This window comes from Hakea prostrata, chromosome 6 (assembly GCF_041222555.1).
Source record: "Hakea prostrata isolate BN-2017 chromosome 6, UWA_Hpros_2, whole genome shotgun sequence".
NCBI classification, from domain to species: domain Eukaryota; kingdom Viridiplantae; phylum Streptophyta; class Magnoliopsida; order Proteales; family Proteaceae; genus Hakea; species Hakea prostrata.
The window spans coordinates 9,038,569-9,051,970 of NC_142605.1; the positions used below are offsets into that span (position 1 = coordinate 9,038,569).

The 13,402-nt window shown below is 40.6% G+C and overlaps 1 non-coding gene across 1 annotated transcript; it reads right to left on the bottom strand.

Annotated features, from left to right (window-relative positions):
• Positions 1 to 943: 943 nt before the first annotated feature.
• LOC149012206 (small nucleolar RNA R71) lies at positions 944 to 1,050 on the bottom strand. Its single transcript, XR_016174198.1, has one exon. It is a non-coding gene; the product is annotated as a small nucleolar RNA R71 (small nucleolar RNA).
• Between the last annotated feature and the right edge of the window lie 12,352 nt (positions 1,051 to 13,402).

Consider the following 13,402-nt stretch of genomic DNA (forward strand, 5'->3'; position numbering starts at 1 on the left):
ATCAAGTATAGGATTTTATTTTTGATTGGTTAGCGACAAGATCAAACTTTGGCGCCGTTGCCGGGGAACCAAAGCACGGTTGCTACGATTGATTTTTGTCAATTAGGCATAATTTTTAGAGTAATTTTAGTATTTTTTATTTTTTATTTTTCTTTGCTTATTTAACTAATCTCTTTTTCTTTTGTTTTGTAGGTAACTGCAAGGGTAGCGATTCAATAATTAGTTTAGGTTGTTATCTTTTCTTTCTTAGATATAATTGTATTTAGGACTTTTCAATTGTAATATTTGCATTAGTTGGGTTGTTTAGGTTAATTTTTAAAAATCCCCATCCCTCAGATCCCACATGTGTAACTTTTGTTCGAAAGATCACGTGGATTGCGTTTCAGGTACATCCTAAACTCTTCCTTTCGCTATAGTTATATTCTTTTAATTTTACTTATTTAGCTTATTCTTTTTTTATTCTTCTGTGTGTATGCATGGTCGTCGGTCCCTAAACCTTGAGTTGACTCCACTTGACTTAGAGTTAGAAGAGACTTTGGCCAACCTTAGAAGGCAAAGAACCATGGCAAACTATGAGCCTCCAATGAGGCCCTTGAGTGAGCATTTCATTCCTACGATATATACTCCGGTTTCTTGTATTAAGTTGCCTAACATAGAGGCGGCTCAATATGAGATCAAGTCTAGTGTGATTCAAATGCTACCATCTTTTTACGGACTTGCCAATGAAGAGCCTTATAAGCACTTAGATGAGTTTTTAGAGATGTCCTCCACAGTTAAAATTCAAAACCTCTCAGTTGATGCTTTAAGATTACTTCTTTTTCCATTCTCCCTTAAAGATAAAGCTAAGCATTGGCTTCATTTTTTGGACAATGTTAAAATTTCCACTTGGGTAGAAATGCAACAGGAATTCCTTAAAAAGTTCTTCCCCATTGGCCGTACCAATAGCATTAGGAGAGCGATAACGAGTTTCTCCCAACAAGAAGGAGAACAATTTCATGAAGATTGGGAAAGACTAAAAGAATTACTTAGAAAGTGCCCCCACCATGCTATTCCTAAATGGCAATTGGTTCAATGCTTTTATGATGGCCTTAGAGACCGACATAGGCAAATGGTTGATTCTTCTTGTGGTGAGACTTTCATGCACAAGAATGAGAATGAGGCATCTGAACTTTTTGAGACCCTTAGTGAAAACTCCCAACACCATGCTTCAACAGCTAGAACTGAGATTCCATCCAATGGGCAACCAAAGAGGAGCGGTCTCTATGAGATCAATCCTACCATTGAGATGAGCACTAAGGTTGACTTGCTATCAAAGAAATTAGACCATCTCTTGTCATTAGGACAACAAACCCCATCTCCACTTCCTACAAGTTTCTCTCCACCTAATCAGATTGAAGAATGTGCTATATGTTCTAGCCTATCCCATCATGTCACTGACTGCTATTTGGCTACACAATACCCTGAGTTTGTTAAGGAGCATGCACATTTGGCCCAAGGAGTCTCTAAATTGGGTAATGATCCATATTCCAATATCTACAACCCAGGATGTCAAAACCACCCCAATTTTTCATGGCAAAATTCAATGCCCAATCCCTCTAATCAAATACTTTATAGGCCATCTCCATTTAATATGCACCAAAATGCCTATAGGAATGAGCAACCATCATCTTCACAACCCTCACATAATTCATCATTTAAGGATAAGGTACTAAAAGCACTTAGTGGCTTAGAGCAAAACACTCAATTGTTGTATTCCCATTCTCAGTCCATTAACAAATTGGAAACTCAACTTGGTCAACTAGCTGATGCCATCAGTAGGAGGGAGGTTGGTCAGTTACCTAGTCAACCAATAGGTAACCCTAATCATCAAATTGGGTCTAGGAAAGAACAAGTCCAAGCAGTCTCGGTTGTGACACGCAGTGAGAAGGAATATTATGCACCTTTGCCTACTCCTAAGCCATTGCCCATTGATCTTGAGAGTCGAGAAGAGGTTGATTTGACCCATGAGACTGGCAATGATGCACACAAGCCTCATAAAGAAACACCACCTGTGAGTATTTCCTATCAATTTCCTTGTAAGGGGTTGCACATTCCGATTGTAGAGGGTCCTACTCCTAAATCTTACACTACCAAAGCCCCCTTCCCTGAAGCTCTTGAGTCCTCAATTCCAGATTCTAGAAAGAATGCTAAGATGCAGGAGATGATTGATTTATTCCAACAAGTTCGTATCAATCTCCCACTATTAGATGCTATCAAGCAAGTCCCAGCTTATGCTAAGTTTCTAAAAGATTTGTGCACCCAAAAGAGTAAGTTGAAGACTCAAACACCTAAAACTGTGCACCCAACTGAACAAGTCAGCTCGGTAATTTCCAACCAACTGCCCCCTAAACTTAAAGATCCAGGTACACCTTTAATTTCATGTGTCATTGGAGATTTATCCATAAGTAAAGCATTGCTTGATTTGGGAGCTAGTGTGAATATTTTACCCGGTTCAGTTTATGATAGGTTTGGTCTAGGAGATTTAAAATCCACTGATGTGATTCTACAATTGGCAGACCGTTCAATCAAACGACCCCGTGGGCTACTTGAAAACGTTTTGGTAAAGGTTGAGGATCTATATTTTCCTGTTGATTTTTTGATCCTAGATATGGACAATACAACTACCATTAAGTTACCACCAGTCATTCTTGGACGGCCCTTTTTAGCCACTGCGAATGCTTGCATCAATTGTAGATCGGGTGTCATGGACATATCATTTGGCAATAAGAAACTTCGAGTCAACATCTTCAATGCATCCTTAAGCTCAAATAGGGATGAAGAGTGCTTTGCGATTAACTTTATTGATGAGGTAGTGGTTGATTATACTCCAAACATGCTTATTGATGATCCCCTACAACATTGCTTGCCATTTGGGGAATCTAACCTAAATATTGAAGAAGTCAACACATTGTTGGACTCTTCCACTTCTTTGGAGCAGTCATCATTCACATTTTGATTTGAGCCTCCACCTCCATTGGCTGTTTCTTACTGAGTCTGGCTGAAGACTCTAAACTTAGCGCTTTATGGGAGGCAACCCATATGTTTAGATATTATTTCTTGTTTTTTTTTTTCCTTTATTTTCTTTGTTTGTTGTTAGGTCTTACTGTTGCGTGCTCTATCATGAGTTCAAACATCGGGTACACTCTTTCCTCTATTTGCTTCTATTTTTATTTTACATGCACTGAGGTCATTGCATAATTTACGTGGGGGGGGGGTGTCAACTTGAGTAAGACTTGTTGATAGTTGGTAGAGCATTGTCACAAAGATAAAAAGTGCCCAATTTTTTCTGGCTTTGGTAAGATAAATGTTTTAATTCCTTGCTTAGATACAAAATGAGAGTTTAAGTGTTTTAGAAATCTCATCTGATGTAATGAACACCCTCTTGAGAGGATAGTAATGGGTTTTACATTTTGAGACCGAGGTTGAATCGGAAAATAAGAATTCCAGGTAGTCCAAAAGGTTTGACCATCTAGTTATTTTGTATTGCCTTGTGCTTATGGTGACAAGTTGAGACCAATTTTAGACTATTTAAATGTGAAGTGAATTGAAGTATAATGTGAAAAAAAAAAAAAGAAAAAAAAATATGCTGAAGTTTAAGGGCCCCGGGGGGGGGAAGGGGGGGGGGCGACATCAAAAGTAATTCAATTCAATTAATTGATGGGGAAAAAATTCCTTACCTGAATTCGCTTTCCCTTACTTGAAGTATTCGCAGCGGAAGTCTAGATCCACGTTCTCGCTCCACCACCAAGGTTTAGGCGAGATTCCTCAATCACGGGGAAAGGGAATAATATCCACAACCCAAATGCCGTGGATTAATGGAATGAAGATCAAATGCTAGCAAAGAAGAAAATCTAAACTGCGATTCTAAGAGAGAGGAGAGAGAGATGGAGCGCCGTTTCTCGGAGATTCGCTCGTGCGAATGAATCACTCCGTTACTTACTCACTAATGCGGTGGTTACTAAAATATATAACCTATTTTGTAACCGCCCTAATAGTGAGTTTCCAATATTGCCCTTGGGCATTTAATTTATTAATCAAATTAATAAATTCCAACAGCTCCCACTTGCACAAGGGCAAGTGTTAATCTTTCAATGTGTCCCGACACACTTGTATATCCCGAGATATACACATTCAATCTCTCTGCTATGTATCCCGGATACATAGACCTCTTGTGTCCCAGGACACACATGCATATCCCAGATATACATATATATTGATCTCTTCACTATGTATCCCAGATACATAGACCACTGTGTCCCGGACACTAATATCCACAAGTCATCGGCAAAATGGGTTGTGCGACCGGTGATATACACGCACGCGTGAGCCCCAAACTAGAAACCTTCCAGAAGGCGAATGGCACATCACTCATAGAAACAAATCAAATAAGCATTAGTATAACACGGTGTCCTAGGTTTATTCAAACTCACCGGACTAAAGGTATCTCGATCCCTGAGAGATCACCTTCTTGTCCTTAAAATGTTCACTCGTAACACATACGGTTGGCGCGACAAACACTTTTAGGGTGCGGTTGAATCAAACCTTTCCTTTCCCCAGACCATCACTACACTTAGGATTGACTCCTTTCCGGTAGTGCCCCTTTAGGTCGAATCTATCATGACCATAGGTAACACCCCAAAGTAGCCACATCAACCCTTCGTTTCATGATGTCGTCGAAAGTCACTAAGAACACTAATGGACCATAAGGTCAGGGACTCACACAATGAGAGGCGGGGATCCATCCTCTCATTTCCAATGATCGCTAAGCACACATAGTATGATATATGTGCTATGGTGGAGCATTCTATATACAATAGAACGTATGTCCATCTCAACACCATACGGGTCTTAGTCCAGTCGCAACCCCTTGCGCCTAACCCGAGTTACTTTATTGTCGCCACCCTAGCGCCACATAAAGTACTACTTAGCTCCTATAGGCAACATGAATAGTGGGAACATTCATGTCGATTCTCTTCACAATAGAGAAACTCATCTTGATTCCAAATCAAGGCGACATCATGATTATGAATTGACCTACACAAAGTCATTCACAATCCGTCTCATCTCTGCTCGCCTCCAAGGCGCAGAGGCGAATCTCGTGTGAGTGAGCCATTCTCTTGCCTATTGACATATGTTGTTTTATGCTAGAAGAAACACAATCACACGAAAGTGAATAAGAATAAATGCTGGAATGAACTCATATTATTCATTAATAAGAAAGTCTCGGTACAAAAATAAGTCACAATCTACGCAAGCCCAAGGATTTTACATGAGAAATAAAAACATCCTTGGCTATAGGTTTGGTAAGAGGGTCAGCTACCATCAAACTAGTAGATATGTGCTTAAGTACAACTTTCTTTCTTGATGTAATGTCTCTAACAAAGTGATATCTCAATTGTATATGTTTGGTCTTCCCATGATACTTGGGGTCCTTGACATAGCTAAGAGCTGCCGTACTATCACGGTAGACAAGGGCAGCCTCTTTGGATGTCATCACAATCCCGTATGTCGAAGGAATCTCCTCAACCAAACAGCCTCTTGAACCAGTGAGCATGCCACATACTCTGCTTCCATGGTCGAGAGGATATACAAGCTTGCTTCTTGCTACACCACGAAATGGCCCGCCATTCAGCAAGAAAGCATATCCGGAGGTTGATTTGCGCTCATCGATGTCTCCAGCCCGTCGGCATCACTATAGCCAACTAACCGCAAATCCGATCCTTGGTAACACAACATGTAGTTACTCGTTCCTTGAGATATCTCAATATCCTCTTGGTGCTTTCAGTGCTCTATGCAGGTTTGATTGGTACCGACTAACCAAACCCCTTGCATAACAAATATCCGGCCTAGTACACATCATAGCGTACATAAGGCTACCTGCCTGGAATATGGAACTCTTTCCATCTTGGTTTTCTCCTCTGGAGTCTTAGGACCCATATCAAGGCTCAAATGCAAACCCTTCTCCTTGGAGTATCAATTGGTTTGCGGTTGTGCATCAGTATCTCGTCAAGACATTGTCAATATAGGTCTCTTGAGATAAACCCGGTAATCTCTTTTGCCTATTTCGACAATCTTGACACCAAGCCATAGCTTGCTTCACCCATGTCCTTCATATCAAATACGGAGGACAACCATTTCTTAATGGTTTCCAATAGCTCCTTGCTATTGCTAGCCATAAGTATGTCATCTACGTACGGTGTCGGAATGACATAATTATTATCAGATCTCTTGGTGTAAACACGGTGGTCTTCCTCAAGCATGGAAAAACCATTTTCCATCATAGCTTGGTGGAAGCGCACATTCCTTGTCTAGATGCTTGCTTTAAGCCATATATGGACTTCTTAAGCTTGCACACTTTGCGCTCAAGTCCATGTGCTTCAAAGCCTTGAGGTTGATCCATATAGATCTCTTCCTCAAGTTCTCCATTGGAAAGCGTTTTACATCCATCGTAGCTCAAGTCGACAACATGGCTAGTATGAGGCGTTGAGGCAACCTAACCCGGGGAAAAAGTTTCCTCAATCCGCCCTCTCGTTGGGTTAGCCCTTAGCCACTAACGGCCTTGAATCTCTCATGATCCATCGCCTTTCTTTTGATCTTGAGAACCATTGTTCCCAATCGCCTTCTGCCAAGTCACCAAGTCCAGACATGATTAACTTTCTGACTCAACTCTTCCTTTATTGCTTTTAACCATTCCTTTGGCTTGACAGAGCTTCTGCGCTCTTTGGTTCATGCTCATCGGAAATCATCTCCGGTCGATCTCTTGGAGTTACCATGTAGGCTTCATCCTCATGTGAAACGTCGACAGGAACTAGCCGCCCACTACGAAGTGCATGTCAGTTGCTCACCGTCTAAGGTAGCTATCACATCGCACTCCCACTCTAGGTCTTGGATGAACCCCGGTCAATCAATCTGAATCTGGTGACAGACACTATCTTGTATCTCAAAGAATTCGATGATTCTTTGTTAACTCTGAAAGAGATGGAAAATCACTCCAGAATGTTGCATCCCTAGACTCAGTTCCGTTCTCCTCTCACTCTCATCTAGTCCAATGAAGACATGGCCCTTTGAGGTTGAATATCTCACAAAGATACACTTTCTTCCTGGGTCCAAGCTTTCCATATTGGTGAGAAGTAGAGTGAACATATCTGACATCATAGTAACTCAACGGCTTTTGGTCCACAACTCATATGGTGTGGAAGGACCTTGTTGGAACGTGAGGATATAGGCGTGAAAGCATCTCCCCAATAAGAGATGGGTAGATTTGCCTGCGCCATCATGGATCTCACCATGTCTAGCAAGGTTCTATTCCTCCTCTCGGCAACCCCATTTCGTTGTGGAGTCCCTGGAATAGTAAGTTGTCTAGATATCCCCTTTTCATCACATAACCCTTTGAACATATCGGAGAGATACTCTCTACCTCTATCCGTTCTAAGAGTTTTAATCCTTTTATCTAACTGATTCTCAACCAAGCTCATGAATTTCTTAAAACATTCCAGAGCTTCTGACTTATGAGAAATTAGATAAATGTGACCATACCTTGTATAGTCATCTATGAATGTGATGAAATATGACTGTCCTTTTCTAGTATGCACATTCATGGGTCCACACACATCTGAATGGATAAGTTCTAAAGGAAGAGAGGCTCTCAAAGCCTTTTTAAATGGTTTTCTAGTTGCTTTTCTGCTAGACATGACTCACGAGGTTGGCAAATCGGATAGTGAACCTTGGCCTAAGAGACCTTCTCTTGCCAACCTGTTCATCCTATCTAAGCCAATATGTCCTAGTCTAGCATGCCACAAATTAGAATCAATACACACAGTATTTTGGCAAACAAAAACATTACTAGAATTAAATGAATAATCAATTGTATCCAATACAATGAAACCATTATCAAGAAAACCATAACCATAAACTGTATCACCGAGATACAAAACCAAAGAATTGTTTTCAAATACAATTCTAAAACCATGTCTTAAAAGATAAATAACGAAACAAGATTTCGCCGAATGTGGAGCATACGACACATCATGGAGTAACAGCGTACGGCCACCTCGAAAACTAATTTGCATGTGCCTATGCCATGAACCTCCACGCTTGAGCTGTTCCCCATCGTTATCCTTTTGCTTCCTCTTGGAATACGACGGTATTCCACGAAGCTCGAGCGTTCCCTTGTTATGTGTTTGCTTTGAATCAACAATCCACAAAGGATTTAGTTCAGCAAGCATAGTAGAACTTGTTACATAACAAGATGAGGTATAACACACAGTACATACCTCTTGCTCAGTGCAATCACGAGCAAAATGACCAGGCTTTCGGCACTTGAAGCAAATCAAAGCTGATTTCTTCTTGCGGCACTAGTCCCCCTTGAGCTTGGGCCCACTCTTGTTTTTGTTCCCACCCTGGTTACTTTGCTTGGACCGCTGAGGTTGAGCTTTCTCTCTCTTGCGCTTGAAGCCTGCACCCTTACTAGTGCTAGCTTCAGCGCAAACACATCGTTTGAGGGGTATCGGCCAACATCCGATCCTCATCAAGCTCAAGGTGTTGGCGGCTTGATCGAAAGTCTTGACCTCATCGGCATGAGTCAAGAAGATCTTCATATGCTCCCAAGTCTTTGGCAATGACACGATGACTGCGGAGACTTGCTCCTCATCGGTCTTCGGCGCCCACATGCGCTCAACTCACTAATCATGTTAGACATGATGGTTATATGCTGCCTCGTGGTGTGACCCTGGCGCATCTTATAACCGTCAAAAGTGAGTCCGAGCTGGCGGCCTCTTGTGGTGGAAGTCCCTCCATCTGGAACTTCACGGCCTCCCACAAAGACTTTGCAGTCCTATGCTTCTCATAACGAAGCATCAGGTCATCCCTCATGGAGCTCGGGATTGTAATCCCGGCTACCCGGTCTTTCCTCTTCCAAGCATTGTATATATCAAGGTCCCTGCGATCTTTGTGCGGTGGTACCTTCCTCGGGTGGGTTCATGGTCTGGTTTATGGTCTCTAGCATATCCTGCTCTTCCGGGAGATATTGCACCTTTCGGTGCCGAGAGGTCATAATTCCTCTCATTCAGCTTATCTCCTTTAGTGAGGTCGGCAACAATGCTCTTGGTAGCAGCCATTTTTCTAGAGATATTACATACAAGAATGGGTTCAATTAATCTAGCATAAAACACAACTCATGCAACAAAAATCACACTAGCATAGTCAACCTATGGGATAAGCACTTAAACCAAAAGAGATGCTAAAAAAACATTCAATCAAATTCTCATGCAAACCCACATAGACTTATACACTAGCTTCATTACGTGCAAGAAACATGATTGATAGACCCATATAAAAAATAGTTTTATTAAAATAAAACATGCAATCATGTTAAAGCTATGAGGTGGTTCACAGAACACTTCTACCTCATTAGCTCCCACTAGGCCCCATTAGGCCCTTAATGCCCAAACATCCCAGTTGTCGGGCCATTGGTGTCCGATAAGTTAGAAACACATTACGAAGCTGGACGGACCAATATCCAAAAAAATCCATCTCCCAGACGGAATTCCGTCGCCTTATGCCCGGACGGATGACCGCTGCCAGACGGAAATTCCGTCGGCATTTGTGACCAGGCGGATGGGGGGAGGGAGGAAGCGACGGAAATCCGCGGGGGAACGATAGCGGACGCAAGACGTCGTCGATGACAAAGGGCGATTTAATTTTTTCCGAAAAAAGCGGTAAAACACGTTTTTTACTCAAAAAATCATCCAAAAATACATGAAAAAAATCCATCAATAAATTTTAAACAAAAATTATCATCATGGGTAATCAATTCATGCAAATCTTCATAGGGAAATTCACAAGGATCTCCCACTCGGATCCGAATCAAAATTAAGGGTTTCCAAAAACCCTATCAATTCTCCCATGGGTTTCGTATTAAACCCTTGATCCTCCCATTGGATCCATACAATAAAATTAAACAATGGGGAGGAACAAGAACCGTGGGAACCAATGGCTCGATGCCAATGTTGGTAATACATCAAAAGTAATTCAATTCAATTAATTGATGGGGAAAAAATTCCTTACCCGAATTCGCTTCCCTTACTTGAAGTATTCGCAGCGGAAGTCTAGATCCACGTTCTCGCTCCACCACCAAAGGTTTACCGGCGAGATTCCTCAATCACAGGGAAAGGAAATAATATCCACAACCCAAATGCCGTGGATTAATGGAATGAAGATCAAATGCAAGCAAAGAAGAAAATCTAAGCCTGCGATTCTAAGAGAGAGGGAGAGAGAGAGATGGAGCCGCCATTTCTCAGAGATTCGCTCGTGCGAATGAATTACTCCGTTACTTACTCACTAATGCGGTGGTTACTAAAATATATAACCTATTTTGTAACCGCCCTAATAGTGAGTTTCCAATATTGCCCTTGGGCATTTAATTTATTAATCAAATTAATAAATTCCAACACCTAGTTGGCTTGAGTAAGTAAGTTCGAGGGGTATTCTACACCTAGTCCCTTACAGCCATCTGGCTTGAGAGCGGCTGACCCAACACTCGTTACATAGGCCATCTAGAAAGCTTAAGAGGCAAGACATTGCACGGACTAGAACTGTGACCATTAAAGAAAGAAGTGAATTAATGTGCTTATAAAGGTGAAATGTCTAAGAATGTCAATATTGCTTAGATCTTGAGTTCTTGGTATTATTTGGTACATAGTTTAGTCTTATCTGAGGGTGAACTGGTAGACTGAAGATAAGAAGAGACTTCTCGATTGAATTGTTTGCCTAGAGCTAGATTCAAGAGAGGGTGTAAGAGCTTAAGTGTGGGGGTGCCTATATTCCCTTTAATCTTTAGTGGAGTGTCTTTGTCTTGGAATCTATCTTTCTACTCTTACTACTGCCAGAATAATTAGAAGAGCACTTAAGAATTTTGTGTGTATATTCTTTGCAAACACTCACGAGACACAACTGGTCCACTAGGGTAACCTAGGGGTTTAAAGGCTTGTTGCACATGCTAAGTGCAACCGCGATTCCTACGAAAGTGAGTTAGGTTTTTCTTTCTTTATTTTCTGTATTAGTTTTTTTTTTTTTTTTGTTTTGCTCGAGAACTAGCAAACACTCAAGTGTGGGGGTATTTGATAAGCATGCATTTACCATTATTTATTTGATTTAATTCCCCATACTTATTTAATTAAAGAGATCTAATTGAGTATTTTGTGTATTTTTCAGGAATAAGGAGATTTTGGATATTAGAGATAATATGGAGTAAAGTTGGCAAATATATTAGATATTGGTGGATTTTAAATCATGGCATTCAATCTTGCTGCTCAAGAAATCATGAAAAGTGAGATCTTAGCCAAATTGGAAATAGGTGGAGGTCTAAGGAACAAAATTGGTAATAAATCTGAGAACCGGGTAAACAGACCTACCTTCAGTATTTTGGGCATATCTCTCTCGTATGAGCTTGGATTTCGATGATTCAAGATTCTATGGAACGATATTGAAAATATCTACAACTTTCCAGTTTTGAGTTTTTCCAAATTCCGAAAGAATAAAGGTCGAATCTACGGGTAAAGAGAGGGGATTCATTGTGTGCGGGAGACATAAAAGAGAAGCCAACCGCAAAGAAGAGAAGACGGCGAATGCAGCTCTGATCTCTCTCATTGCTGAAGAAGAAGACCACATCTCTCTCTCTCTCTCTCCCTATGTTTCATCTTTATTTTTCTTATGAACTTTGGGATAATGAGTAGCTAGTTCCTTTTCTTTGGGATGTAGATGAACCATGCTTATTTCATTAATTTGATTGTTCTATCTCTTCTAGTTGATTGTGTTTGAGTTTGGCCAAAGATGTTCTATAGCTCAGCGAACTAAGCGTGCCAAGCTTCCACGAAGGACGATAGTCTTGCGAAGATAGGGTATATCTAGGAAAACCATCCTTAATTTACTTTGAAGTGTAGAGTATATCGGTTAGGGAAAAGCATTGGGGATTCAAAATCCCAAAGATCTTCACATATTCATAGTTAACGTTTTTGCATTAATTAATAGATTTAGTTTAAATTTAGTTTTGTTGAATTCAATCTTAGTGACTTAGCCTTTTAGTTCCCCATAGTTCGACCCCGTACTTTCTGCTTGCTAGATTAGTATAGGATTTTATTTTTGATTGGTTAGCGACACGATCACATGGGTTCATTATATCTTTTCCAACAGGGGTTCCCCAACAAGAACTCTTCTTATCTTCCCCAGTGGGAGGGGGTTCTTCTTATTTATCCCCACAGGGGTTCTTTGTATCTACCCCAACAGGGGTTCTTCATATCTCCCGAACTAGGGTTCTTCATCTCTTTCCTGATGGAAGTTCTTTATATTTTCTCCAATAGGGGTTCCTTGCATGTTCCCCGATGGGAGCTCTTTCACTTGTTCTTTGAGAGAGGTATGGGCTAGCCTGGCCAACGGGCAACTCAGGCCAGTTCCTTGCCACTACACTAGGGGAGTCATATCATGTCCATTTCCTTGTAGATGTGTCACATGTGTCCCAATATCAAATCAAATGGTTAAAATCCATATATAAGTCACATTTATCGACTTTTTGATGTAACTTATAAATGGATTTCAACCATTTGATGTGATGTTTAGACACATGTCACACATCCACAAGGAATTGGATGGTCCATTTTTGACAAGGAAATGGACCTGATAAATTTCCCTACACTAGGTAAAGTTTTATATCAATGCCTTTCAATAGTCAAAGGTGACTTAGTGGATAAATTCCGCATTCAACAGGCCTAGGGAGGGGTCAGATGTATAACTGTAAAAATTTAGGATGGAAGAATGATCAGAGGCTCCTACTATAAAAGTTTTTCAAAGCAGTATTTAAGGAAACATTTAGTGTGTAATTCCAAAATTGAATGTTTTGTTTTGCAATATAGATGCAATGAGGAGTCCGAATTGTCTCCCCCAACGGCTACGATTACAGGGTCCCATAGGTTACGGTGATGGGGTTTATTTATTTTAATGTTTTATCATTTTTTACTTGTGGGCCCTACATAATTTGTGGTTGCAACTCCATTGGGCGACGACAGAATGCTTCCTGTCAGGGGAGATGATCGACACTCTACAACGAGAGGTTCGTAAAATCTAAGTTGTAATATAAAATGGATTCGGTTATTCTGAGTTTTACACCTAATAAACTACCTGAAAATTTGTCTGGTTACCTGAAGTCTAGGCGTTTCTATAAACTAAAATAAAAGTGAAAGCTTGGTTATTTAATTCTCTAAATAATTCGCCAATATTTCCTTGGAAATGAACTTTCTCGAATATTACGAATAATATGAAATTTTCTATTTGAATAGAAGTCGAAAATTTGATTTCAAAGTATGTGAATTAT